Consider the following 26,688-nt stretch of genomic DNA (forward strand, 5'->3'; position numbering starts at 1 on the left):
TAAGAGATCTCATAGTGGTGCATGCAATACAGCCCAATCTCACATTCTTTGTATCGTATTAACTTAACCCCCTAAGTGTAGCAAATTCAGTGTTAAAGGACATAAATATGTACCAAAGGAAACTGTTATCCTTTCCCTAATATGTGAAATTTTGTGTTGATCTTATCAGTAGACGCTGGATTCATGTCCATTTTTCTCTCTGATTTAAACACCACAGCAGGAGGGCAACTCTCCCACAGGCTGGCTGAGTCATCCGTTCTCCTTATTCAAAAAAAAGGACGAGTTGAAGTTGTTTTTAACTCCTTGACATAAAGACAATACTGACTATTTACCTCAGAGACAGAGGAGAGGATGTCAGCCTTCCTAGGTCCTCAGGGATGAGGCCTCTAGCAGCAAACACCTCGACGTTTCAACAACAATAACACAAAGGTGTGCACATTAGTATGCACTGAGCTGTTCCCACAGACAGTGCAGATCTCAAACTGGGAGGTGCAGTGGAGTTCACTTTCAAAATGAAAGTAGACTCATCTAGGTCAGGGCTTTACACACGCGAACACTACAGTGAGACATGACTAGTGTGCATGCATGCAGGCATGTGTTTGCATGAACATGTGTGCCTTGCTGCAAGCATTGCCTCCAAAGTCTCTGATTTCTCTGGGCTTTTTAACAATTAATAAAATCCAGAGCAGTGGCGGCTGGAGCAGGATTCTCTAATTTCTCACATCATAGACCATCTTAGTTTGTTAGCGTGATGCTAACACGAGATATAAAACGCCATTACTAGGCTAACCTTACCAAAGCATCTGTATCTGTATTCTGTATCTCTGAAGTTGGGTTGTATCACTCTGCTGTTAGGCCAAAACCTTCCATAGTCAGCATCTTTTAGACAGGTTTTATTGGTTTTAAATTTGTAAAATACCACTGACAAATGTAAAGGGTGACCCACAGCACTGAGTGGGCAGTAACACGGTAATACTGTATCCCAGGGTATTAAAAAAAGCCACAGTATTGCCTTAATTACCGTCATGAAAGTGCACTCATTATGGTGCTGCATAATAAGTGCACTTTTATAATAAATGCCTCTATTTCCACCTGCAGCACCACTGCCTGTATGTGAAGATATAAACAGCAATCTGTAGGAATCTGGAAAAGTTTATAACAATATGTACTAACAAATATTAATAACTGCAAAATTTACATCCAAGTGAAAGGAAATCTTTTATCTTTCTGAAAATGATAGACTGAAGGAGTAACTTTCTAACACTACAAAGATTACTGAGCAAAAGTAATGCTGGTTAGTGTTAAGAAAAGTCAATTTTTAATGCCAAAAAGAGTCAATAATGACACTTTATTACTTCTGAGGTACCAACTATCCAGAAAGAGTCAAATCAAACTCTCAACAGCATCTCTTTTGTTTAGGCCTTTTCCATCCCGGTCATACACCCGGACACCACTGGTGGTTTTCAGGTCATCCACAGCACAACCAGGGGCTTGTAGCAAGCCTCCTGCCTGCCGAGACAGTACCCTAGGCCATACCGGCATACTTACCATATCTATGCCTTGCTTTGGCCTTAATTTTTGGCCCAAACATGCCTTACAGTAATGCACAGTACTGTATATAAGATGTCATTTTCCAGATCAGATAATTATTCTTTCATATATGAGAAAAATCTCATTTTTCCACCAGGTAATATCATCAGAAGTTGGGTAACTTTGACTAAGTACGCTACAAAAATGACATATCCATTTTTGTAAGGTTTGTTTTTTATAAACTGAGATTTTCTGCTTTTGCATACATACTCAGATATTTTATTTTTCTAAATAAAAGTAAAAGAAAATATTGAAAAGCAAATGGATTAGCAGATCTTCTACAACATCCTGACTATCCAGACTTAGGCCAGACTCACAGAGACTCCCCTCCACACACCCAGCCCCTCTGGGACTTACTAATCAGCAAACCAAACAGCCCTCAGTCGGCCCAGAAACAGGTCAGCAGCAGCACCTTCCTTGTAAACACTATTTTGTGTGTTTCTCCATTACGGCCGGTCTGGAGGTACAGGCTCTTGGAGAAAAGAGGCCATAAATCTCACTCAGCCTGATATGTGGCCGAGTCGCTCATGATTAAAAACACCGCTTTGAAAATGTCATGAGCCAGCCAAGAGGGGTGCAAACTGGAGGCACAGACACGACTACCAGCCCCAATACATTTAAGGATTCACTTTGGGTTGGCAAAATAAATTTTTACTTTGAAAGAGATGAATAAAGTTTACCTACAAACCACACCTCTAACTCTAAAGTATAAATTCAGCGGGGGACATTGCTTTACTCACTTGTGGCTGTCAGTCTATAAAAGCAGCAATGAAACCTACCTCTGTCCTCATTAGAAAGCTATTCAACCACCCTAAAAAAAGTTTATTTATGTGGCTTCCATAGGTGCTCCTGAATGCCCCTTTGTGTTTAGAAAAGGTTTTCACACCCGCTTAAATTCTCAGGGACAAACACTGAAGGCTTGTTCAATGAATGCAGAATGTTAACACAAAACATAAGTGTGTCTACTGGCCTTGAGATGTTTTACGACAACACCTCTTTCAGACTTGCATTGAAAATGTTTTGCTGGCATTTGGGGAAGCACAAAAATCTCCTCAGAGTAAGCGCTGCACTTTCTTGGTCACATGTACAAAGGACGGCTTGGTGATTTAACATTATGAAACAAATGTTGCTACAGACTAACCAGAGGTATCAGCATTTTTATACCATCCACACTTCCATCTCTTGCTCCTGAGTTACCGTACATGAAAGCGGACCCACAACAATTGTGTTGAACACTAAAATTGTGTGGTAATGTATATGATTGTACATTCTCAGTTCACAAGCATCAAACAATGTTAAACTGTAGAGTTCATGCCTGACTAACTCTGACTCAAGTGCTATCACTTAGGGCAAGTTATTCAAACTTCTGAGTAAGTTGAGAATTACATTTACATTTAGAATTTTTGCTAAAAAAGGATGATCTCATCCATCCATCCATTTGCTTCTGCTCATCTGAGACCATGTTATTGCCTGTCTGGCAGCAGACTAAGCAAGTCGACCCAGACATCCCTCTCCCCTGCAACATTTTCCAGCTTCTCCCAGGAGATCCTGAGGTGTTTCCAGGCCAGACAGGACATATAATCCCTCCACCAAGGTCTGGGTCTACCCCTGGGTCTACTCCCATTGGGATGTGCCAAGACTACCTTTAAAAGAGGCATCCTTATCAGATGCCCAGAATACCTCAACTGGCCCTTTACAATGCCAAGGAGCAGTGACTCTACATCAGGTTTCCTACAGATGTCTGACCTTGTCACCCTCTAACTACATCGACCATGGCGCTGCCAATGATTCCATAGTTGAAGAGTTCTGAAATTCCACTTGCATTGATATGAGTACAAAACTATGCAGTGAGAGCTCCATGGAATAGTTTGTAGCTGCACACAAGCCTCCTATCACTAAGTCCAATGCAAAGCATCGGAAGGAGTTCTATAAAGCACACTGACACTGGACTGTGGAGCAGTGGAAACATATTCTGTGGAGTGACAAATCTCTGTTTTACAACCAGATGGCTGAGTCTGGGTTTGGCTGTTTCCGGAAGAGCATGACCTGCCTGAGAAGATTGGTCGAGGTGGGATAATGGTGTGAGGCTGTTTTACAGGGTTTGGGCTAGACCCCTTATCTACAGTGAAGAGCAATCTTAATGCTTAAACATACCAAGACATTGCCATTCTTTACCAAAAAAAACAAAAACTAACTATAACTGTATACTGCGCTTACAAAACTAAAATAAAATAAAAATGGAGACAAAATATCCTTAGTTTTAGTCTTTGACAAAACAATACTGACCAGCACCTACACACAAGTCTGGGGAGTGTAAAATTGCCTGATCTGATTGGTTAAGACTTCACACAGTGGTAGTTTTATGTCTGGAGTTGAATTCAAACATCATCATTAAGTAAATGAAATGATAATTAAAGAGAAGCCTGTTTTGATATGTGTAAAAAATGTGTGATGCTCACTCAGCCCGGACATGTATCCGTAAAAAACTAAAACTAACACTAAAACTAATAAAATTTAAACTAAAATGAAGCAATTTTTGCAAAATAAAAACTAAACTAAACTAACAAACCAGCAGTCAAAACTAATAAAAACTAAACTGAAATCAAACACAGAAAGTGAGAACGAAATAGAAATAAAAACTAATGAAAAATCCAAAATCATTACATCCTTGACCTGCACAGAGCCCTGACCTGAACTCCATCGAGCACCTTTGGGATGAACTGGCACGGAGATTGTGAGCCAGGTCTTCTCATCCAACGTCAGTGCCTGACCTCATCAATTTTCTACAGAATAAATGGGCACAAATTCCCACAGAAACACTAAATTGTGTGGATAGACTTCCAAGAAGAGTAGAAGCTGTTAAAGCTGCAACTCCATAATAAGGTACATTTTTTGAATAGAATGACATTACAGTCCCTGTTTATTTAATGGTCAAGTGTATCTTTGTCAACCCATTTAAACTGTCTTTTGCTGAAAAATGACAGGTGACAGGGACTAGTAGGCAGAACCAAATAGACCATGGAAATGATGTGGGCAAAGGTTTAATCAGCCAATAAGAGATGTCACTGTGAAATGAAAAAAATATTGTGGATATTGAATCACTGTTAACTGAGATTAATAAACCATGTTTTTCTTAAAATGAGGCTAATATAGGAACTTGTGTCTCAAACAGATGTTATCATTTGACAATGAGGTTGCTCTTGGTGAGTCTACCTGGAATGGTTATGACATTATGGCTAATAAAAAAAAAAAAAACGTTCCAGAAATATTTTAAAAATCCAGGTAAGATGCACTTCTGCTGAACCTCTGGGGTTTAGTTACTCTTCTAGGTCAGCAAATTTAAACTTTGAGGTCACAGAACAATCAGTCATATTTGTTTGGATGTTGTGTCTGCAGCTCACTGATATATTTTCTGGCACTGAAAATGCTTTATGTGGCATGAAAAAATCAATTTAGAATAACTGCAGTTATTATGTGGTTTAATATAATAGTGTATTGAGACAAGATTATGGACTGAAAAGACTCAGATTATACCAGGCCAGATCTTTCAAAACAAATGTTTCTTTTCAGTTAAGCTGCTGGACCATAAAGGCACAAAGACTTTGCTTTTTTAATGACCACAGTGGATGTGAGCGTACACTGGAGCTTGATGAGTCAGTGAGTGAATTTCAGTTTCTGACAGGACAGAAAACATCCAAATGTTGGAGCTCAGTCCACTGCGGCTTCCAGACAGCACGTTCAGAAAATCCATATCGCAAACATTTCAGCCACAAGAACAACTCCTTCCTCCGCTCTGAAGAAAAACATCCTCACTTCAGCTGCTCTTTTCAGCAGAGATGACAAACACAAACTTCTAACAGACTCCACAACTTTCTCTGGCTCTTTGATGATTTATTGGGGGAAAACAGAGGGTTATTTGGTGTGAGAGATGAGAGGAGTGCTGCCAGAGGACTGATATGAGCACTGGTGTGTAGCCTGGGTTGATCAATAAGCAGAAAAGATTGGGTTAAAAATCGGCCTGCTGCGCACTGACGCAGAGTACGTGTGCTAATCCCGAAATTGCTCACATGTACACATAAATGAATGAGACCAGGATAGCTTTCATGCAACAAGTCAAAGCAGATCAGAGAAGCATGCCTTCTATAAAACAGAGCAGAAGAACAAAAGAATGAAACTGCTGTCCAGCATTATGGGAAGAACTTTTGCAAAGCCTGTTTTAAAAGAGGGAACACATGGGCCTACAAAACAGATGGTATTGTAATGTGTTGCCTCTGTGTTTTGGATATGCATCTGTGTAATCTGTCACGTAGCATCAAAAAAGCACATGAGGATTTCATAGAGATTTAAGGCGCGGGATGATACCAGATAAGGATTTTAGAAACTGTTACTCATTGCAAGATTGTAAAGCACCATTAAAAGGAACAGAGGTTATCAGAATTTCTGACACTTGGCATCTTTTAATATATGGAATTAAAATCTCTGCTATTGTTAGGATCCATAGTATCATGAAGTACCCGAGATTTGGAAATTCAGACCACCAGTCATGTATTTAACTGAAAGCTGTGACAAGAGAAAAAGCACTGTCTGTATTGTTTGTACACAGAGATGAGATTTTGTGGACAAAACTTAACAGAAGGCAGAAAGTTAGCTGGCAGTATCTTGCAGTCAGTTCATATCAGAAAGTTCTGGACTATCTGGATGCTGCCCCTGAATATTCTAATGTTGTGTAGTGACAAGCCAACCCTGAGGTTCGATGTGCTGAGGTTTCCTGACCTGTGCTTACTTTCGTATCATCCAACTAATCATTCAAAGTTACAGTGGGTGTTGTCGAATAACATTAACCTTTGTCTTGAGGCTGTATGCATCGGCCTAACATTGGTAACAACCAATATTGGCCCGTCAGCAAATAAGGTGGAATGAACAGATATCAGTAGCTAATGCTCCTGTTTTCAATCATTTTAAACCTTGGACTTGGTACACCTGAGACACTGAGCCATTATGCAGTTATTTAAGGAAAAAACTTCACTTTCCATGGTGTAAATAAAGTGGGGCTGCACGGTGGCGCAGGGTTTATTGCTGTTGCCTCACAGTAACAAGGTTTCCTGGTTTATATCAGAGTTTGCATGCATAGGCTCTCTCTGGGTTCTCCGGCTTCCTCCCACCACCAAAGACATGCTCATTACGTTAACTGATCATTCTAAATTGGCTGTAGGTGTGAGCATGCCTGGTTGTCTGTCTCTATATATCAGCCCTGGGTTTGACTGATGACCAGTCCATGGTGTAACCCGCCACTCACCCAATAGCCAGGATAGGCCCCAGCCCCGTGTGACCCTGGACGGGATAAGTGGTTTAGGATGGATGGTAAATAAAGTACAGATAAACCTACTGTCTGTGAGAGCTGATGGAAGTGCACTGCACTTTTTATGATGCACAAACTTTCCAGGGATCAGGAAACAATTTCACCTCTATATGACTTGGGGAAAAAAGATATTAAATTACGTGTAAATAAAGTTGGTAAGTAATACTTTGACATTGCTATTACTAAGCCACAACCAGGTGTTCAATCAGTCCGTGGTGCCATTACCATTACTATTCTTTTAATTAAACACACTGTCTGTTATTCTGAATATTTAACATGGATTGCCAGGGTGTGGGAGGGATTGGACACCTGTAGCGAAAGTGGGCAGTAATGGTCAGAAATCAGCAGGAGTTGGATTAAGCAGACTTTCAGGGCTCTAGATGTTATAACTGTGACAACTACAGACAAGTTTGAGTAAAAGTCCTCAGTAAGCATGGTCCCTCTTTAAACTGTAACAACTAGCTAGCAACATGGACAAAAATTACATCAGTACATCACATCACAAACAAGTCAGACAAGTATATCTTCACTGTAAACTGTTCTTTGTTTGCTGATTTAGTGTAAACACTGTTAATTAAATAGGCTAACTGTTTTCTTGCATTTTTTTAATGCAAGAACCAGTGCAGGGGGTGTGGAGATCTTTTATCCAATCTGCAGATAACAACAAAATCTTCCAGTGCTAAGACAGTGGTAGTATTGTGTTGATTTATAGAGATGACCATGCTGGTACTTGATGTAGCATCTACACTTCAGTAAAACATTGCCAACATTGCTCTACACTTTTAATACATCATTTATCACAGAGAATAAACTGCATTGAGTCAGGGCACCAAAACAGATTATTTCATATCGCTTCAGAGGGAAAAAGGCTCTTTGGTGTTCAGTGCAAGCATGACTAAAGTTTGCAGACTTCCTTGCTGTGGGTGGCAGCTGTAACAGGTGTCAACCAAGGTCCAAAGTTTCAACTGCTAATGGAAATGGCATAACTTGACCTCCAACAGAAGGTGCATGGAATGATGAAATTTGCAGGTAACCTTAATTTGCACAGCGCCGGAAGGCCTTGACCATGTGCTGAAAATCAAAACTACTTTCAGATTCAGAGTTTCTTCCTTCTGCTGAATGCATAGTTTGATATAGAAGTGCTGAAGGAAGTTTGAGGCTCACACTGAATTGTACCTTCATGCTGAGATTGAAAATTGAAAACTATTTTCACTCTTGACATGATTCGGTTCTAGTTCTTCTTACTTTATTTATTGTGAACCGCCACCACCCCTGGGGGCAGGGGTGAGTTTGTGACACTTCAAAAGTTTGGGTGTAAATGTTGTAGTTATAGCTTCACAAGTGAACACAACCAAAAAGGCTCTCATCACATTCTGATATTAAGGTGGTTTGCGTGTTTCCTCTTACATGACCCTCTTGAGTCTTTCTGTGAATTCATCTCTGTGGATCATAAGCAAACCTGCTTCTACTACTACCAAGGGAAACGCATAGGTAACATTATGTTAATGGTCAGTTGGGTTAGGTTAAGATCACACAACTACTGGGTCAAGTTAAGCACATTGGGTTTCATTCAACTGAAGTAATTATGTTTGTAAAATAACATATGCAAATTGTATGACATCTGTGGTGAAAGTAATGTTAAAAATGAAACAAAACATTGGAGGCAGAAAATTATGTTAATTAAGTGATGTTAGGTGTAGGTAGTTTTTAAAGAACATCAATAAAAATAAGTAAAGTCTGACAGTGGTTTCCCACAGGACTCTTGGTGCTGTTAACTGGGTTCAACCCCTACATTGCTTGTGAGTATGATGACAATCAGAGTAGTAGGAACAGGTTGAGTTCTCTCACAGAGTCAACACAATGAAAACTAGAAAAGCACTCAGTGAGCACAGACCTCCGCCATTAGCCCTATCTCCCAATAGTAAGGAATCCTGTAAAAAATTCCAGGATCCAGACGGTGATCCAGATCACTCCCAAAATCTAATCAGTTCTTCCTTATGCCATTTCTGATATTTCCTGAAAATGTCATCAAAATCCATCCATAAGTATGTTGCTAACAAACTAACAAACTGCGACTGTACAGTGCACCAGCCCACCTCTTCCAACTGTGCCATGCTCAAGTCCTAACACAAGTCAAACAAACTGGACTTTGGGGGTCAAATTTGCTTGACCACAGAACGTATTGCCCAGTATGAGCGTACCCTAAGTTTTACGGTATATTTAAAAGCTGACGGGCAAGTCCCATGGTAAAATAGGGCATCTTGTGTCTCACTCCAGTAACATTCAGTGAGTTGAAAGCTTGCCGACGGCAGAGCTTGACCCCGGTCTCCATCAGAAGTGTGCATCATGTCATCACCCTGCTCTAAAATGAGGAGGCACCTCCTGATCTGCAGTCAAATACTGTGCCTCAGAGCTCTACCCCCTGAGAGACCTCACTGAGGAGATAATATGACTCAGCTAGCTGTGGGTTTGATCTCTGCCTCTTGACTAAATTCCATACGACAAAGACAATTTGGTCCAGCAGGCTTTAGGAAGTGGTCATGAAATACAAGCCTTCATGTCAACCTGCATCTGTTCTGCTAAAACCAGACAGTAAAAACCAAACCAGCTTCTGGGAACTGTTTTGTACTGCTGACAAGTCCATATGTAGGTTAAAGAATGAAAGGAGACTTGACCACTGGAAATCAGTAAAGTGTGATTACTGTTAATACAGATGTAATTCTATGAAAAAGGCCAAACTGTGTTTGATCTGAGACTTCTCACTTTTGATGTGTTTATGTGGAAATTTTCTGCTATTGGAGGTGCTTTTTTCTCTTTCCTTTCATGTGTTACTGCTGCTTCCTGTGGGCGAATGAAAACATCTTACCACTTATTAATAATTCATCATTATAATCTATGCTATCATGATGGAAAGCTTTTTTTCCTCATATAAAAGTATTCAAAGCCAGAGTTTTAGTGCAGTATACCAACATGTGGTTTGCATGGGCAGCACAAAGGAAGTCCGCCTGGTAGTCACTGCACATCGTCAGATCAATTCATCCTTAATGTTGGAATGGCTGGCAGAAACCATTCCATGAGGAAAAACAATAAATCAAGCAGATTATGTGAAAATGTTTGACTTTGATCAAAGCTGTGATTGTGAGCCAAAGTAAGTACTCTGAAAGTGATCGTGCAGGCTGCACGATGGGAATGTGGTTAGGGAGTGTTCTGGGATTTCCACATTAGATTGTATCTTTGTGCATCTGATGAAAAACAGGAGGAGGGAGGCAAGAGGAGAGTGGCTATAGCTGAGCTCAGGCCAAGAGGATACATCTTCCTCTCTCATATGCAAGCCTGGACTATTTACATCATTTTAATGAACCTTTCTTCCATATTCATTGCTGCTTTAGCTCCTAACTCCATAAGTTTCAAGTGTGTTAGCTGTTGAGTAAGTCCCTGAGTTGTAGTTTGCACCAAACCTCACCTGTTTTGTAATTGTTGTGCTTTTTATTTGCTTGTTATTGTCACACTTATGACAAATAACTTTTGAGCTTCAGGTGGATGCTGTTTGTAAAAAAAAAAAAAAGCCCATCAGCATACGCAGGTTAAACTGAAATTTTAGGTTTTCCCCACTTTAATGAGAATGTTTTATTCTTCTGTGTTTCAACATTCTCTTTCATTACTTGGTACGGGACCCTCAACATTAAAAGTCAACACAGATTGCAGGGTATTGTTAAGCATGTGGAAAAATTACAGCCTCAAACCTAAAAAATTAGGCATACATCAACAAAGTAAGGACTCTCAAGAAGGCTCTGTCAGTCATGGCTAATCACAGCAATTCTTTGTTTTCTGAATTTAAGCTGCTTCCGTCTGGTCACAGATTCAGCCCACCAGCTTGGAGGATAAAAAAGACTTAGAGTGCTTTCACATTAGGGGCCTGGACCAGTATCTAAGCACACTTGAGCCCAGTGTCCAGTTCTGTTTGGTCACTGTGAATTCAAATGTACCGTACACAGGCACTGGGCCTGAGTCTGATTGGAGATGTGAATGCAACCATGCCCCAACACAGGACAGAGAGCTGCAGCAGCTATATGCCATCAATATTAAAACAGAAATTGTATCAATATACTGTGGAAATCGTTGGAATGTCGTGAACAAATGGTCTGTAATAACTTTCTTGATTCCACAAGTGTATAAAATCAATCACCTAGCCATGCAGTCTGAATGGACCGTTCAAAAGACTTCAGTGACTTCAAGTGTGGTGCTGTGATAGGATGCCACCTTTGCAATAAGACAGCTCAAGAAATTTCATCCCTGCTGGATATTCCACAGTCAGCTGTAAGTGGTATTTTTAGAAAATGAAAGAAACCACAGGAACTCAGCCATGGAGCGAAGGACCACATAAAAATCACCGAATGGAGTCAACGAGTGTTAAGGCTATGGTGCCTAAAAGTCGCCAATGCTCTGCTAATTCCATAGCTGAAGGCTAGGGTTTGGTCTAGGCCCCTTATCTCCAATCTCAATGCTTCAGCAGATCAAGACATTAAGACAATGCTATGCTTCCAACGTTATGGCAACAGTTAGAGAAGGGCCCTTATCGATTCCAACATGACTGTCCCCCAGTGCACAAAGCGAGGACCATAAAGACACGGTTTGATGAGTTTTGTTTGGAGGAACTTGACTGGTGCTCACAGTGCCCTATCCCAATACCAGCAAGCACCTTTGGGATGGACTGGAACGAAGATTGACAGCAAGGCCTTCATCAATGCCTGACCTTAAATATGCTCTACAGATTGGATGGGCATAAATTCCCACAGAAACACTCTAAAATCTTGTGGAAAGCCTTCCAAGAAGAGTGGATGCTGTTATAGCTGCTTAACGGGGGGGGCAACTCCATATTAAAGTACATGCATTACAGTCCATGTTGGTCCAAGTGGTTCAAATAGGCTGACACCAGTCTTGTTTAATAGATGATTTCATACAATTAATAATTACAGTGTAAATATTAATTTCAGGACTAAACAAACATTTATATGACTTGAAACAGTTCATATGCCAAATTGTTGTTGCCATCTTGGCTTTTTTAAAACAAGTACTGATAATATTTAGAAAATAGAGGAATGGAGGAGTTGGCATACACAAAGTGACCAGATAATTATGTCAAGTTTTCATAAGTAAGAATAAAAAGCTCAGTTATCTTTGGAACAACCAAAACTGGGTTAGTAAAACAACTGCTTTTTTTATCAATACAAGTTTATCTGACTTTTTATCTAAATATAAAGCCCAACACTATTCTGACACTGCAGGCCGCTATAAATTAATCTTTTTGAAGGAAAAAGTAAACTTGTTTCTGCTGTAAAGTTGGAATACATGCACATTAATGGGAACTGACCCACTTCTGAACTCAACCTTAACTTTCCATCTAAGAGTTGTGATTTCTGACACTGTTGTGCTGGTTTATGTTCAGTCCAACATGTTGCTATTTAAACAGGATGAATCATTTTTGCTGAGGTCCATATTTCTGTCTCAGTTGTTTCTGTACTCAAACTAAATGCAAATGAAGTTACAAAACTCTGCTGCCATATGCTCACAACAATCCTTCCCATGTTGCATGCATACATGGTTGTGGGGAAGCAAGCGTGTGTTTCCAACCACAGTACCTCTAAGCGCTCCCTCTACATGTATTTTAAAGCTCTCAAACTTCACAGGTGACCTCTCTGTGGAGGACAATGGCAAGGGAGAGGGATGGTGGGACGGCGGGGGCCCCTCACAAAGGGACTAATGAAGTGGGTGGAGGAGTCGAGGGGTTGTAGGTCCACTGGGATGAAGAGCCTCGAGACAAAGACATGCTAAATATCCTCAACTCTTTGTGGACTTAACCCGCAGAGAGGCATTGCCCTTGGCCAGTTTGACCCTCTTTGACTCGTCATACCCAATGTAAATGAAGCACAGAGGGTCTCACTGACTAATGAGGGAGACAAAAAGGAGGGGACACAGGTGTCTAGCTGTAAAAACGTTGCTTCATATTTCTAGTTAATCAATTCATTATAACATTTAAATCAGAATTTGAAAGTATTGAAAACCAAAGTAATTATTATAGTATGCAGAGCTAACTCACCATGTATTTTTTTTCTGAGTTGTCAGATAAAACTTAGATTTGCATTGTTTACTCAACTGGCTTTTTTTTACGAGTTTTCCTCATGCTAACTATATAAACAATAAAAATAGACACAATATGCCAACTTTAGCATATGCAGTCTTTTTGTGGTAAAGAATTGTTCCATTAAATGCTGACTGTAACGGCAAGTCTGTTTCTTTGTTGAACTTGTTCAGATAAAGGTGGACAAGCTCATGCAAGAACTGCATTTCAAATCAAAGCAGAGGGAGGACTGCAGTGGTGTTATATCACACATTTGCACAAGGCATAGTTTGCAATCTTTGCATTTTGCAGTCTCTAAACATGTCAGAGGCTTTCAAAGAGGTGTTTTCTTTTGCTCAACAAAATCCCTCTTCTCTGGTGTACTAGTTTACAGCATTAAACTGATGTGACATAGTACATAAGCATACTGAAACCAACTCTTAACAGCATATGTACCAGCAACATCAAACAATCAGCTTTATAGCATTATTTCCTGGTGCAGTTTCCTGAAGGTTTTACCCAGAAACTCTAGTTCTATGTCAGCAACACATCTCAAAAAAGTAGGGACAGGGCCATGTTTAACACTGTGTAAAATCTCATCTTCTTCTAACAACAGTCTGTAAACATCTTTGAAGTGAGAAGCCTAGTGCATTTCTGGGTCATGTTCACATGGCTTCTCCTTTGTATGATACAGCTTTAACTTGCCTTTTTTGGATGGCATGGCCATCTGTGTTAACAGTGATTTCTGGAAGTGTTCCTGAGCCCATGCAGTAATTTCCAGTACAGAATCATGCCTGTTTTTAATGCAGTGTCACCTAAAGGCAAGAACTCCCAATACTGGCCTTTGGCAAAATCTCTTGTGCAGAGATTTTTCCAGATTCTCTGGATCTTCTGGTGATACTATGTACTGCAGATAGTGGGACAGTCAAAGTCTTTGAAATTTTATAAAGACAAACGTTTTTCTGAAATTGTTCTGTAATTCAAAGACATTTTTTCCACAAATAAGCCTCTGCCCATTTTTACTTCTAAGAGACTGCCTCTCTCAAATGCTCATTTTATACCGTCTTTTACTGACCTGTGGTCAATTAACCTTATTAGTTGCAAAATGCTCCTCCAACAGATTTTATTTATACCACTACTACTTACTTTTCCAGCCTTTTTGTTGCCCCCTCCCTACTTTACTGGAATGCGTTGCTGCCATCAATATTTTTCATGACATGGTTAAATGTCTCAATTTCAGCATCTGATATGTTGTTTATATTCAACTGTGTATAAAATATAGTCTTATGATATTTGCAAACTATTTCACTCGCTCCAACTTTTGTTGAATCGGTGTATATTTAATGGATGCAGTATGGACAGTGGCATGACATTGAGCATGTTTTGGTATTTACCTTTGGACCAATATCAGTTCCCAACGTCCAGTGTATCAACCCTTCTAACAAAAATCAATCAGTGTATCTATCTTTATATGTATAGCACCATTTCATAACAAATGATTTGATGGATGATTTGGATTTAATTTGATTTATTTTTTTTATTTTGTCATGCATAAACAATATTCCCAGCCTAAATAGGCTTACAAGACACCATTATCTTTACAGAAAGACCAGAACCAAAAATAGACACTCAACTAGAAAAGCACTTGGCCATCCACCATTAGCCCTATCTCCCAATAGTAAAGATTCCTTAAAAAAATTCCTGGATCCAGACAGTGATCCAGATCACTCCCAAAATCTAATCAGTTCTTCCTTATGCCATTTCTGATATTTCCTGAAAATTTCATCAAAATCAGTCCATAAGTTTTTGAGTTTTGTTGCTAACAAACTAACTAACTAACAAACAAACCCTGCCGATCACATAACCTCCTTGGCGGCGGTAATAACAAATGTTTTCTCAAGATACTTTGCAAAGAGGTCAAGTGTAGACTGCACTGTCTGTTGTATTATTTACAGAGATCCCCATTAATCCACCATGAGCACAGCACTATGCAACATTCTACGTAGTTACAGTAGGCGGAAACCTTCAACAGAATCAGACCCTTGTTGAACAATTATCTGACTAAACCTTCTAACACCTGCAAATATAGTCACTGCCCTAAAAACCAACTTCCCATAAATGTAATCTGAACAGGAAAAATGAATGATTTTTTTGTTGTAGCCTTTTTACACCTGCCAGTGGGTTCAGGACAGCTTAACCTCAAGTCACATCAAGAAATATAGTTATAACGATTTTTTTGGTTCGCTATGGAAGAGGAAGTTTTTTTTTTGTTTGTTTGTTTTTTCCCAGAGTCTTATAACATTTGTTGAGCTATGAATCTCTGCAGGTTGGATTACAATGTGTCAAAAACACTTGATAAGTACTACTTCCTGTTTCATGGCGAACAAAAAAACTACATTTTTTATGTGACTAGAGCTTAAGCTGACATGAACAACAATAACAAAAAGTAACCACAAAAAATTAGTGTTATATTACACTTGTGAAAATTATTAATTGTTGATTTGTTGGCTGAAGTGTCACAGTGGCAGGCAGACACATAATTCTGCTAAATGTCTATCTGCCCAGTTTCACTGATGGTGAGATGACTGCAGAGTCAGAGTAAACAAACTCAGGCTTGATTCCCTTGTTCCCTGTCAGGGGGGGTTACAGCCTGCCTCCATGTGAGTCTATTTCTGCATGTCACAAAGTGTAAATGACTTTGTTTCCCCATCAAGACCTCACTGCTCCTGTGTTGTTTTAAGTGTGACACAAGTGACCCACAAGCACTGATCTCAGCCAGGCTCAGGAAGTAATAAAGCAGTCAACAAACCCATACTCTCTCTCTCTCTCTCTAACACTGCTCCACATGATTCAGCTGTGTGGCTATAGCTTTATTGGGATCCTGGCAGAAGTAATAATAGGAATAGCACTGGTTGCACACTCCCAGCAGTGCTGAATAGAGACTTTCACACTTCATTACCAAAACACTGTCTTCACTATTTAACCGTGCCGACCACTGCAATAATTAGCTATAATAAGCCCTGGATGATATTATGACAGTATGAGTTTTTTTATGACTAATGTTCCCAGTGATTGTGAACTGCACACCCACTCCTCAGCAGTTTAAAGACCCACACTGGGCGCTACCTCTATCCCCTCTACAAGCTGCAGTATGATTAAAAGTTGACATAACTAATAGCCTCTCCACTAACTCAGGTAGAGTAAGGCGGTTTGGAGTCTCATGAGGGCTGATGGGCTTTAAAAGTGCTTTCAGAACGCTAATGATGAGCGCGCTGTCTCAACATCTTCACTGCTGAGTGTGTGCTCTACACTGGAGCGACTTTGAGAGCTGTGATGCACAGTTGGAGTGCTTGTGGATCGTTGTTGAAGAAGGGTTGAGTGGATGTAAGGGCTCCCATAGCATAAGTACATCCATTCTCGCTTCAATGTCCTCATGAATGCAAAAAGTTGCATTTTAATTTATCTAGAATGCATAAACGCCTGGTCCACTTGAACAGAAGTGCTTTGCTTTAATAGCTACATACTGTATATCAGAGGAAAGGGAAGTATATAAAAGAAAAGTGAACACTTAATGAAAGGGTTAAAGAAGGGCGTGTTCATTTGTCGGTGCAAGACACCTCTTGAAACTGCATAAATCAAATCTTCTGAATGGTGCATGAAGATGAATTGTGCATGCATCAGATTAAAGTGGACTCTGGACTCTGCAGGTCCAATCACTGGTTAATCAGTATTCCTGGCTACCATTACACTATGAAGACAAAAGCACACTCCAAGCAACTCAGAGAAAAGGTTATTGAAAAGTAAAAGTCAGGAGGTGGATACAAAAAAGGCACAGAACATCCACTAGAGTTCAGTGAAATATTCCAGCAAGAAATGGAAGTAATATGTGCATGTTTAAACCTGCCCTGATGAGGTTGTCCTCACAAATTGAGTGACTGTACAAGAAGGAGACTAGTGAGAGAGACCACCAAGACACCTATGACTACTCTGAAGGACTTTGGTCTGATGAGACCAAAATAGTACGTTTTGGCCATCACAAAAATTGCTATATTTGCTGGACACCAAACACTGTACATCACCGCAAGAACAACATCCCCACCATAAAGAAAGGTGGTGGCAGCATCATGCTGTGGGGATGCTTCTTGGCAGCCAGCTCTGGATGGCTTGTACAGGTAGAGCAGGGGTGTCAAACTCCAGGCTCGGGGGCCAAATCCGGCCATTGGTACAGTTATACCTGGCCTGCAAGATCAAATCATATTTGGTGATTTGAAGCCATAAAATTAAAAAAAAAAAAAGACTAAAAATAATAAGACAAGTCAGGGCTGTAGAAAAAGAAATTAATTTGTGTTTTCAATTCATATTTTCAATGTTGCATCTCACAATTATGACTTAAACGTATGATTTGTACTTTTATTTCATATTTGACCTTTTAGGCTCACTATTTTAAAAGTCATGGTGTGACCTTTTTAATTCATTATTTCTTAATTATATTTCACATTTTGACCTTTCAATTCCTAACTTTGACTTTAGGTCCCATGTTTTGACCTTTAAGATTCAGATTTTAAAATTTTAACTTGTATTTTGACCTTTAAATGTTCATATTTGCCTTTCAAAAACATTATTTTGATTTTTTCTTTTAGATTTTTAGCCTTTTAATTTTTCCTTTTTTTATTATCTTTTATTTAATCTCAAAATCATTTATCATAAGTGCTAAGTTTTTTTCCATAATTTATTACCTTTTGAAAATGAGGCTGACAGTTTATGGTCAAATGTTGACCCTGTTAGGCCCTCAGGTTAGATCTAAATGCAGAATCCGACCCCTGCTGGGATTGTGTTTGACACCCCTGAGGTAGTGGGTAAACTGAATATAGCAAAATATAGGACAATCCTGGAGGCCTATCTTATTCAGTCTGCAAGAGAACTACAGCTTGGGAGAATATTTATTTTCCAGCAAAAAGCATACAGTAAAAGCTACACAAAAATGGTTTAAAGACAACAAGGTGAATGTTCTGGAGTTGCCAGGTAAAAGCCCGGACCTCAGTCCAATATTTGTGGCCGGACGTGAAAAGAGCGGTTCACGCCTGATCCCTGTGGAGCCTGACAGAGCTTGTGCAGTTCTGCAAAGAAGAGTAAAGATCTTGTAGATCTTTACTTGATATACAGCAGCATGTTTATCAGTGTGTGTCCATGGTTGTTCTCTAGCCCAACACTACTGACACATAAAGAGACATTTAACTCATTCTCACCAAATCCAAAAACAAAACCTTTCCAACTGTTAGGTAGCCTGAAATACACAAAGGTTCAAAGGCCAACAGATCCTCAGTTCATGCGCTGTGCTTACTGAAAGGATAAGCTGCTCATGATAGCCTGCCATGATGATGGATAGTGTCATCGCACCACAGAGAAAAAAGAAAGAATCCTAAAAAGTCATCACCTCTTCCTGAGGCCAGATACAAAAGAGGAATAAAGGAAACACAATGGAAAACAAAGCTCGCCGTTTGAAAAGGCAATTCCATGTCCTGTAATGATAAAACTCAGTGAGGAATGGAGGCTGTTTCAAACATTCATTTTGCTCTGCTTTTTGTTGTGCTAAAAACCAGTTTTACAGAGGTAGTTTGCAGGGAAAGGTGTGAATACTTTACTCCTAGCTTGTAGCTTTTTCCTATGAAACCCTGAAGACAAATAGCCTAGTACATGGATGCAAATATTAATCACCATAGCACCCAGGGCCACAAAAAGTTCAAGTTGTCTAGTTGTGCCTATACTGAGGAAAACAAGGAATAAATTGAAAGCAAAACATTGCAGTTTTTGGAGTGGTGTGGACTCATGTGGCTTTGGGATGATTGAGTAGGTAGTGGGAATGTAGGGGGTTCGACTGCCAGCTCCTGCAATGACATGCCGATGTATCCTTGGGCAAGACACTTAATGCCATATTGCTTCCACTGTTGTGTCAGTGGCATGTGAATGTGCATGAATGCATAAATGTGACCTAAGGTGGTAAAAGTGCTTTAGGTAGTCAGCATTATACAAGCTCTAGTCAATTTACCACATACTTTGAGTGCCAACTTTGAGGCTGGCTCCAAAGCCCAGGATGCCCAATTAGCGCCCACATTTAAATATTTCTTTAACAACCAGCATCAACCATAAACCTTTTCTTAGAAGCAGAAAATTGTTTGACATCAGAGTCAGCAAGGGTAACGCCAATAATATCATGTCTAAGTCTAATACATTCTATTGTCATCACCCACTGTCTGTAGTGCCATATTGTCCTTAGATTTGGCCTGAGTACTTAAGGTGCAGCTAAAATATGAGATTCTTAGAATTGAACGAGTCTGAGTAAAAGACAGGACAGAAAGACGTGAGATGGTTCAACCAACAGACCAATCAGCAGACACACACACTGCCAACGTTATCACCTCCGTGATTTCTCCGATATCTCAGCAGCTGGATCACGCTGCACTGCCTGCTCACTGCTGGAGTGAGAGATTGAAGAGGTAGTTTTGGACCAGAGAGTTAGAGTGTGAGGGGGCAGATGAGATAAGTATCAGCGCCTGCTATCAGACCTAGCTGCATGTGGTTCCAAACCTAAACCTGGTAGTTTATCTATAATTGGCAATCACTGCCTTTGGAAGTCGTCCAAACCCACTGGGAGATCCTGGGATGAAGAGAGGGTCTTCTTGAACCTTTAGTCAGAGATGGAGATCTTTGAAAGGAAGAGGCTGCCAGAATTACTTTATACAGTGTTTCAAACAATTGCCAAGAGCATGCGTCATGATTTTGAAACTTTGTATTAAAAAGGCATTTCACAACCCTGCTAACCTGTAATACTAGTCACCATGTTGTCACTGTACTCCTCCTCGCCTTCAGTGACTTTTATATGGCCTTGGATAGTGGCAGAAAGCCCTTTCAGTGGCAGACCACTAAGCTAAATTGATTAAATGAAGTCTCTCTTCTTTGAAGGTGTGTCAGGCAATCTCTTTAATAGCCTTCCACCTCTGTCGCTGCAGAGCTTCAAGGAATAGGAAGGCAGAGATTCAAGAACCACAAGACCAGGCCAGTGCAGAAGTGGACATTTCATCACTTGTATGGGGTACTTTTAGGGAGAGAAGTACTGAGTTTGTCTTGGCTGGTCACATAATAGATGGGGAAAAAAAAGTTTTATGGGAAAGTTTTTAGTTTGTTTGTTTGTTTGCAAAAGATCAATACTGGAACCTTGATGTAGAGTTCCTTGATTGATGTCAGTAGTTATTCAGTTTTTTTTCATTTCATGGTTGTGTACCCTGAGCCTTAGCCATGAAGACAGTAAAAACCTAAAAACCAGACACCCAAAAAGTCATTTAAAATTACATGTGTATTTGAACTTATTGAACGCAAATCATATCTAGTGGTAATGCCCAAAAGCATGGAGTTTATGGTCCCTTCCTGTTCCAACATGACTGTGCACCAGTGCACAAAGCAAGGTCCATCAAGACATGGATGAACGGAGACTGAGAGCCAGGCCCTCCCGTCCAACATCAGTGTGTGACCTCACAAATGCACTTCTGGAAGAATGGTCCAAAATTCCCATAAACACCCTCCTAAACCTTGTGGAAAGCCTTCCCATAAGAGCTAAAGCTGTTATAGCTGCAAAGGGTGGACCAACGTCATATTAAACCCTATGGATTAAGAATGGGATGTCACTTAAGTTCATATGCAAGTCAAGGCAGGTGAGCAAATACTTCTGGCAATATAGTGTACCTGGAGAAATGGAGCATGGGCCTGACACATGCCTGGATGATGGAAATCAGTAGGGCTGAGCAGTACAGGACCAAGGTTAATGGGTGAAGTGCTGAACTTGCATATGCTCCCCTACCTTATCTGACCTGGAATTTTGTATAATTAAGACCAAGAAATGAGCAAGTTAAGGTTACATAATTAAAGTAATTCTGCTGTCAAATATCGTCCCAGCCTTCTTCTAAGGCTGGGACAATATTTGGTTGTCTTTTAACTTACATTACTGCCTCAGAACACTGACTGAAAGTAAAAGCTAACAATGATCCTCATGCTAGGTAACATGAACTAGCTCATTAGCCCTCACCTCTATTTTGATGATAATGAATTTCTTGCCTTGCACTTTCAATACAGCAGCAATATAGACCCAGATATGCCAAAAGTATAAAAAAAACTTTCCATACTTTTGTAGACTGTCATCCTGGAAGTTTTTAATGTAGATACAGGCATGTAAACATCATTAAACCTGTGTTGTGTGATTTAAATAGATGTCCCTGATACTGTATAAAGGCCCAAAGTGATAAAAATGTACAGTTTGAATTAATGCATCTGTATTTCTGCAGTTTTCAGGAGATGTAAAATGTTGCCTCTATGTAGACAAAGTGACTTAAAATGTACACTTTGTCTCCATATTTAAACTAAGTTTTCAAAGTAGCATTTTAGTTCAGCTGAAAACTTTCATATTTGCCTTATGATTATACATATTTGATGTTCTGTTCACCATAATAAGGCCACTGAGCACTCCACCAACTGAATATTCAGACCTCTTAACACTGATTGTGTCCTTGAGACCTCAGAGTGGGTACAATGGTCTTTGATATGAACACTCACGATGAGTGCTAAAAACTATCTTAACATAATACAGTCTGATGATGTATTCTTCTCTTTATTTGTCTGCATGTGGAAAAAGCAAGGAGGAAAGATGCATTATTATTGGATTTCACTTGGTCCAGCTACATATTATATTTTCATTAAGGTGTTTTTAACACAAAAATGATACATAACATCAATTCTGTCAGTCATAACCTAATGGTGACACTTAAAAAATCTGTTAAGCAACTGTATGGGCCTAAGTGCTTGGAGCATTTGACCAGAAGGAGGACCTGAGGGCTGAAAAACTTTAAACCAGAGCAGTGGTTTAAAATGTGCAAAGTTTGCAATGACAGTAGGAAACCTCTCTAGGGGGGCCCCATCTGACAGCGCCTTGTCACACTGCACTTAGCATCAAATACAAGATTCCTGTGAAAACCAAAGTTTGTGTAGTCAATGTCAATGAAGACAGAGTCATTGTAAGTTTTTTCTCATGTACTGAAACTGCAAATAAAGATATAAAAACATTAAATGTTCGCTATATTACACAAAAACTGCAACTTACATGCACATGAAACAAAACTTCAAATTACACAAACACTTTATTACACTAACTTCTAAAACGTATATTGTCCAACATCTCTATAATAGTGTAACATACTCACAGCATTGCCTGTCTTATGCTTCTCAGTGGATGGCAATGGATTGTCCTCAGCGGTCTGGCTAAATTGGCTGCAACTGCTAACTAATGTCCCAACAAAATAAAGCCCGCCTACGAAAGTTTAACAAGCCAGCCCACAAAAGGTAGGAAAGCAAACCCCTGAAAGTGACCAACGCCACTAGGCAACACAGTTTGCCAATGACTTCCACTGAGGGAAATTGTTTTGATGTTCTTTACAAGCGACAACCTGAAATGAAATGAAGCCAATGCGGAAGTGCAAAACACTGCAATACGGAGAGTGTCCACTTGAGGCTGGCTGCAGAAACACTGGACGTACACAACACATGTTGTAAAGTTGTTTTTTACACTAAAAACTGGTTGACAGCCTGGTGCAAAAAAAAGAACTGTGTCTCATTAGCGAATGTCTTCATGTCCTCTCACTGCACAGGGAGGGGGGGATTTTTTTGCACCACAATCATTTCAATTATATTCAGTAAAAACCTCACAATGCACTGATTGGCGCTTCTCATTTGATTGACAGATAGCCGAGCTCAGTTGGTAGGCTCTTCTCTGCTGTTAGATTGATCCAAAGTTTGGTTGAGACAGCAATTTCAGTATGGAGGTTGCCAAGGATTAACTCCCAAAGCTGTTTGAGTCCACCTATTGTCATCAAACAGCTGACATTACACAGGATTTGTCCAATTCTCTTTACAGTGTATGGTTCTTTATCATAAATTTTGAAATAATACTAATGTGAACAATCACATTAATAGCATATGACCATAGCTGAAGTTCACACTGTAATTTTTCTTGCTGTCAAATTACATATTACATTATGGTGATGAACTCTGGTTGAAGAGGCCCTCTGTAAATTGCTGCCAAGGGCCCCAACAAGCTGTAGAATTCCCACTGGTATGAAAATGGTAGAAGCATGACAAATGAAACATGACTGCAGTAATAAAAAGTCTACTCTCTGTCAAATAAAAGGAACGCTTTGAAGGCCTTTATTCAACAAAGAACACCATATTCATTTCAAAGTGACAAGCACCTCTAAGATCCAGTGTTAATTTAAAGTTTCAGACATTTTCTTTTACTTCTGAAGATTACAATTTCGTAGTGAGCAGAGGCAGGGGCAGCTCCAGCATGCGTATAATTACGGGAAAATTACATTCATTATTGTAATTTACATCTCATCTCCAATCCAATTATTAGCAGTTTGACCTGCACGGCACATGTTAGCATGGAAATCTAAAATAGGCTCCCGAGACAGAGTGAAGGGAGGGGTGGAGGACAGAAAGAAAGCAAGAGGGAGAATTTGGGACTTTGGGAGTTGTAGGCGGAGAGAAAACAATCAATATGGCTTGAAAAGATGATGATTTTAAATAGCAATAATTCTCTGCCTCAGAGCACAGCTGCAAGGGCGCCGCTGCAACACTTTGATGTCTGATTTGCAATATAGCTGCCAGTAATTTGCTCATCCTCGTCTCTGGAGGGACCTGTCCATCTTGTTCATCTTCTTGTAAGTGTCTACGAGATGCCAGTCAGTCTGTCTGTCTGTCCAGCTGGCTCTCCATGTATACAAATTATGTGCTACACAAATGGAGAACTTCAAATGTACTCAGAACTTATGAGTGGAGAAAAGTTTGTGTGCATTATACAAACTCTCAAGACACAAACATTTACAGTACACCGTTGTTTACAGTTGTGAGAAAACCTATGATTTACCTTCCCTGTCTGGCTGCCTAATCAGCCATAGGTCCAGCCCCCTATGCCTCATTCCTATTTTCCTATTGTTATTTTTGAAGAATTGCAACCTATATCTACATCCACATCATCAAAGAGGAAGTGCGTAGGAAGTAATCAGCTTCCTTGCTTTGCCACAGTCTGTAGATATCTTTTGAATTTTATGCTTACAATGTACTGGAAATACAAAGGACATGTTTAGAAGAGTATGCCTGCTTGGATGGAAGAGAAATATACTCGTGGTATCATAATGCCTGTAGGTTGCTATCATTGCAACTGGTCTGTAGATGAATGTTCTAAAGCCTTAAGTTTGGCATTTTATGCATGGACACACTACAAGATTTTGGACCTGATCGCCTCTTCCAACAAAGTTAAGTAGACTGCTTATCCTTCTGATGGTTCAAAAGATTATCTTGCCGGATTTTCTGTCCACTTGTGTGGGGGAACCATGAGGACAGCTGATAAAGTGACCAAATTTGGCCCCAATGGAAGACCTCTAGAGAGAGATTAGGGGTTGGTAAATGGAAGTCAAGAAGTTAGTGGTTGCCAAAAGGTTTCTATATTAGCTGGCCTTTTGTTAAAAAGGTTAATCATTGGCTCTAGCACAGACAGTGGATCTCTTTGTTGAGATGCATAATTTTAAGCATTGATATCATGTGAACATCCATCTATACCACTTGTCTTGTTCGGGGTGGTCTGAGACAGAAGCTGATCTCAGCTGTAATTGGGTGAGAGGCATGGCACACCTTGGAATGGTCAGGTCAGGTCAGGTATGGGAGCAGAGGCTGGTTCACATGTCAACCTTGGTCCTATACTGCTGTGGTCTCCTGATGGCCATCCTCCGGGCTTTCACCAGGCCCATGTCCCAGGCCCGGGGTCACACTGTGGACCAGCCCATCTGGTCAGGCCCAGGAAAGCACACCAGGTGCCCGTAAAAGCACAGCTGCCATTCCCACATCAGGAAAGTTTTTTCATTATGCACACAGTCTTGCCAACAATACCCAAAGGTGCACCGCCGAGAAGATGTCACAAAAGAGTCCAGTCAGCATTTCTAGCTATCAGTGGATGGAATGGTTGCATATAGAGAAAGTCAAACATTCACATCTATGGGCAATTTAGCGTCACAATTCAACCTCATGAGCATATCTTATGTCCATGGAAGGAAGTCGGAATACCTGTAGGGATCCCAGGTATGCACCAGAAGAGCATGTAAACTCCATATAGAAAAGCCCTGTCCAATCATGGACTGTAACCATACCATTTCTTGCTATGGAGCAACAGTGCCAACCACTGCACCATTTTTAAAAAGTTTAAAAGTACAGCCATCATGAATGGGGAAAATAATTAAAGACAAACAGGTTCTCTGTAAGTAGTTGAAAATGTGGTGTTTATTTCTGCTGCAAAGTTGGACATTTTATTTCAGGCAACTGTAGAGATTGATTTGGTATAAAAGAACAGCTTAAGTGGCAATGCAAGCACCTGCACTTTTTGGCACTTCAATTTTGGCCTCAGTTATTTAGGCTTCAAGGTTGATGCTTGGCAAGACGCTCTGGATGTAGGCTTACCGTCCACTTCCACTGCACACAGGCTGGTTTAAGACATACCCACCACATAAGAACAGGAGGATTCAGAGATTTTTGGCTTGAAAAAATACTTTTTCAAGGTCTTTTGTCTGATATTTTCAACTGACAGAGCATAAATCACAGCTGCTAAGTTTCTTGGAAGTACTATATTATGAAAAAGAGCAAGTAAAGATGGTAAAATGTCCCTTAGACACAAGTTAAATATATATAGGTTTGTTTAAAGGAAACCCAAAGCAGTTCAGATAGCTTCAAATATACCTTTGTTTCACACCATATCACTGGTTCACTTTCAGAGAGTCATTGAACCATTCTCTGTAACAATTTCCATAAATCTCCACACTCTAGCTGGCAGGTTGAAGGTAGATGGAGTGTACTTTTATGTCAGGGCAGGAGAGTAAAATCTTGTGTTCAATCATGTGCATGTATGTGTGAATCCATGCCCTTATGCGAGTCTTGGTTTGAATGTCTCAGATGTCCTTTTGAAGTTTTCGACAGCTCTGCACCAGCTCACTGGTTCCACTTCATGGGACATGAATGTGCGGGACATGAGCCACGTCTGAGTCACTGACTTTTGTGTGCCATTTTTACGGTTTTATGTTTCTTCTGTGAGTGTGCACAAGTCCACCTTGCTTTGGCATATGTGCTCTGGCTCATGCATGACTGAGCATCCAAGTGCGTCTCCATAACTTCCTCTGTCTCAGTTTCTACCTGTCCATCCAACTCAGAACAATGGCATCCCTGGACACTGCACAGTCTCGACGGACAACTGACCCCACATGAAACACCTGAAGCATGCTATTTAAAACAGGCACTGGAGAGCAAGTTGTAATGTACAAAAAATTCACTTTATACCTAGCTATCACTACCTATCAGTCTTTTAGACTAACACAAGTGGAAAAAGGTTTAAGGCTGTGCTGAACCTTTTGAATAATGATAGTTGCTTTTTGCAGGAGCATATAAGAAAACACACCAAACTCCATTTTAAAAAAATAATGAAGAAAGTTGTGGGGGAAGATATTTTTTTGTCTTAACTTGAACAAGAAATAAAGTCAGA

At 40.1% G+C, this 26,688-nt stretch overlaps 1 protein-coding gene across 1 annotated transcript in view; it reads right to left on the reverse strand.

Moving 5' to 3' along the window:
* The window catches only part of LOC121527569 (partitioning defective 3 homolog), a 604,468-nt gene that overhangs the window by 370,974 nt on the left and 206,806 nt on the right, over positions 1 to 26,688 (reverse strand). The gene's annotated exons all lie outside the window — the stretch shown is intronic.

This window comes from Cheilinus undulatus, linkage group 19 (genome assembly GCF_018320785.1).
Source record: "Cheilinus undulatus linkage group 19, ASM1832078v1, whole genome shotgun sequence".
Taxonomy (NCBI): Eukaryota; Metazoa; Chordata; class Actinopteri; order Labriformes; family Labridae; genus Cheilinus; species Cheilinus undulatus.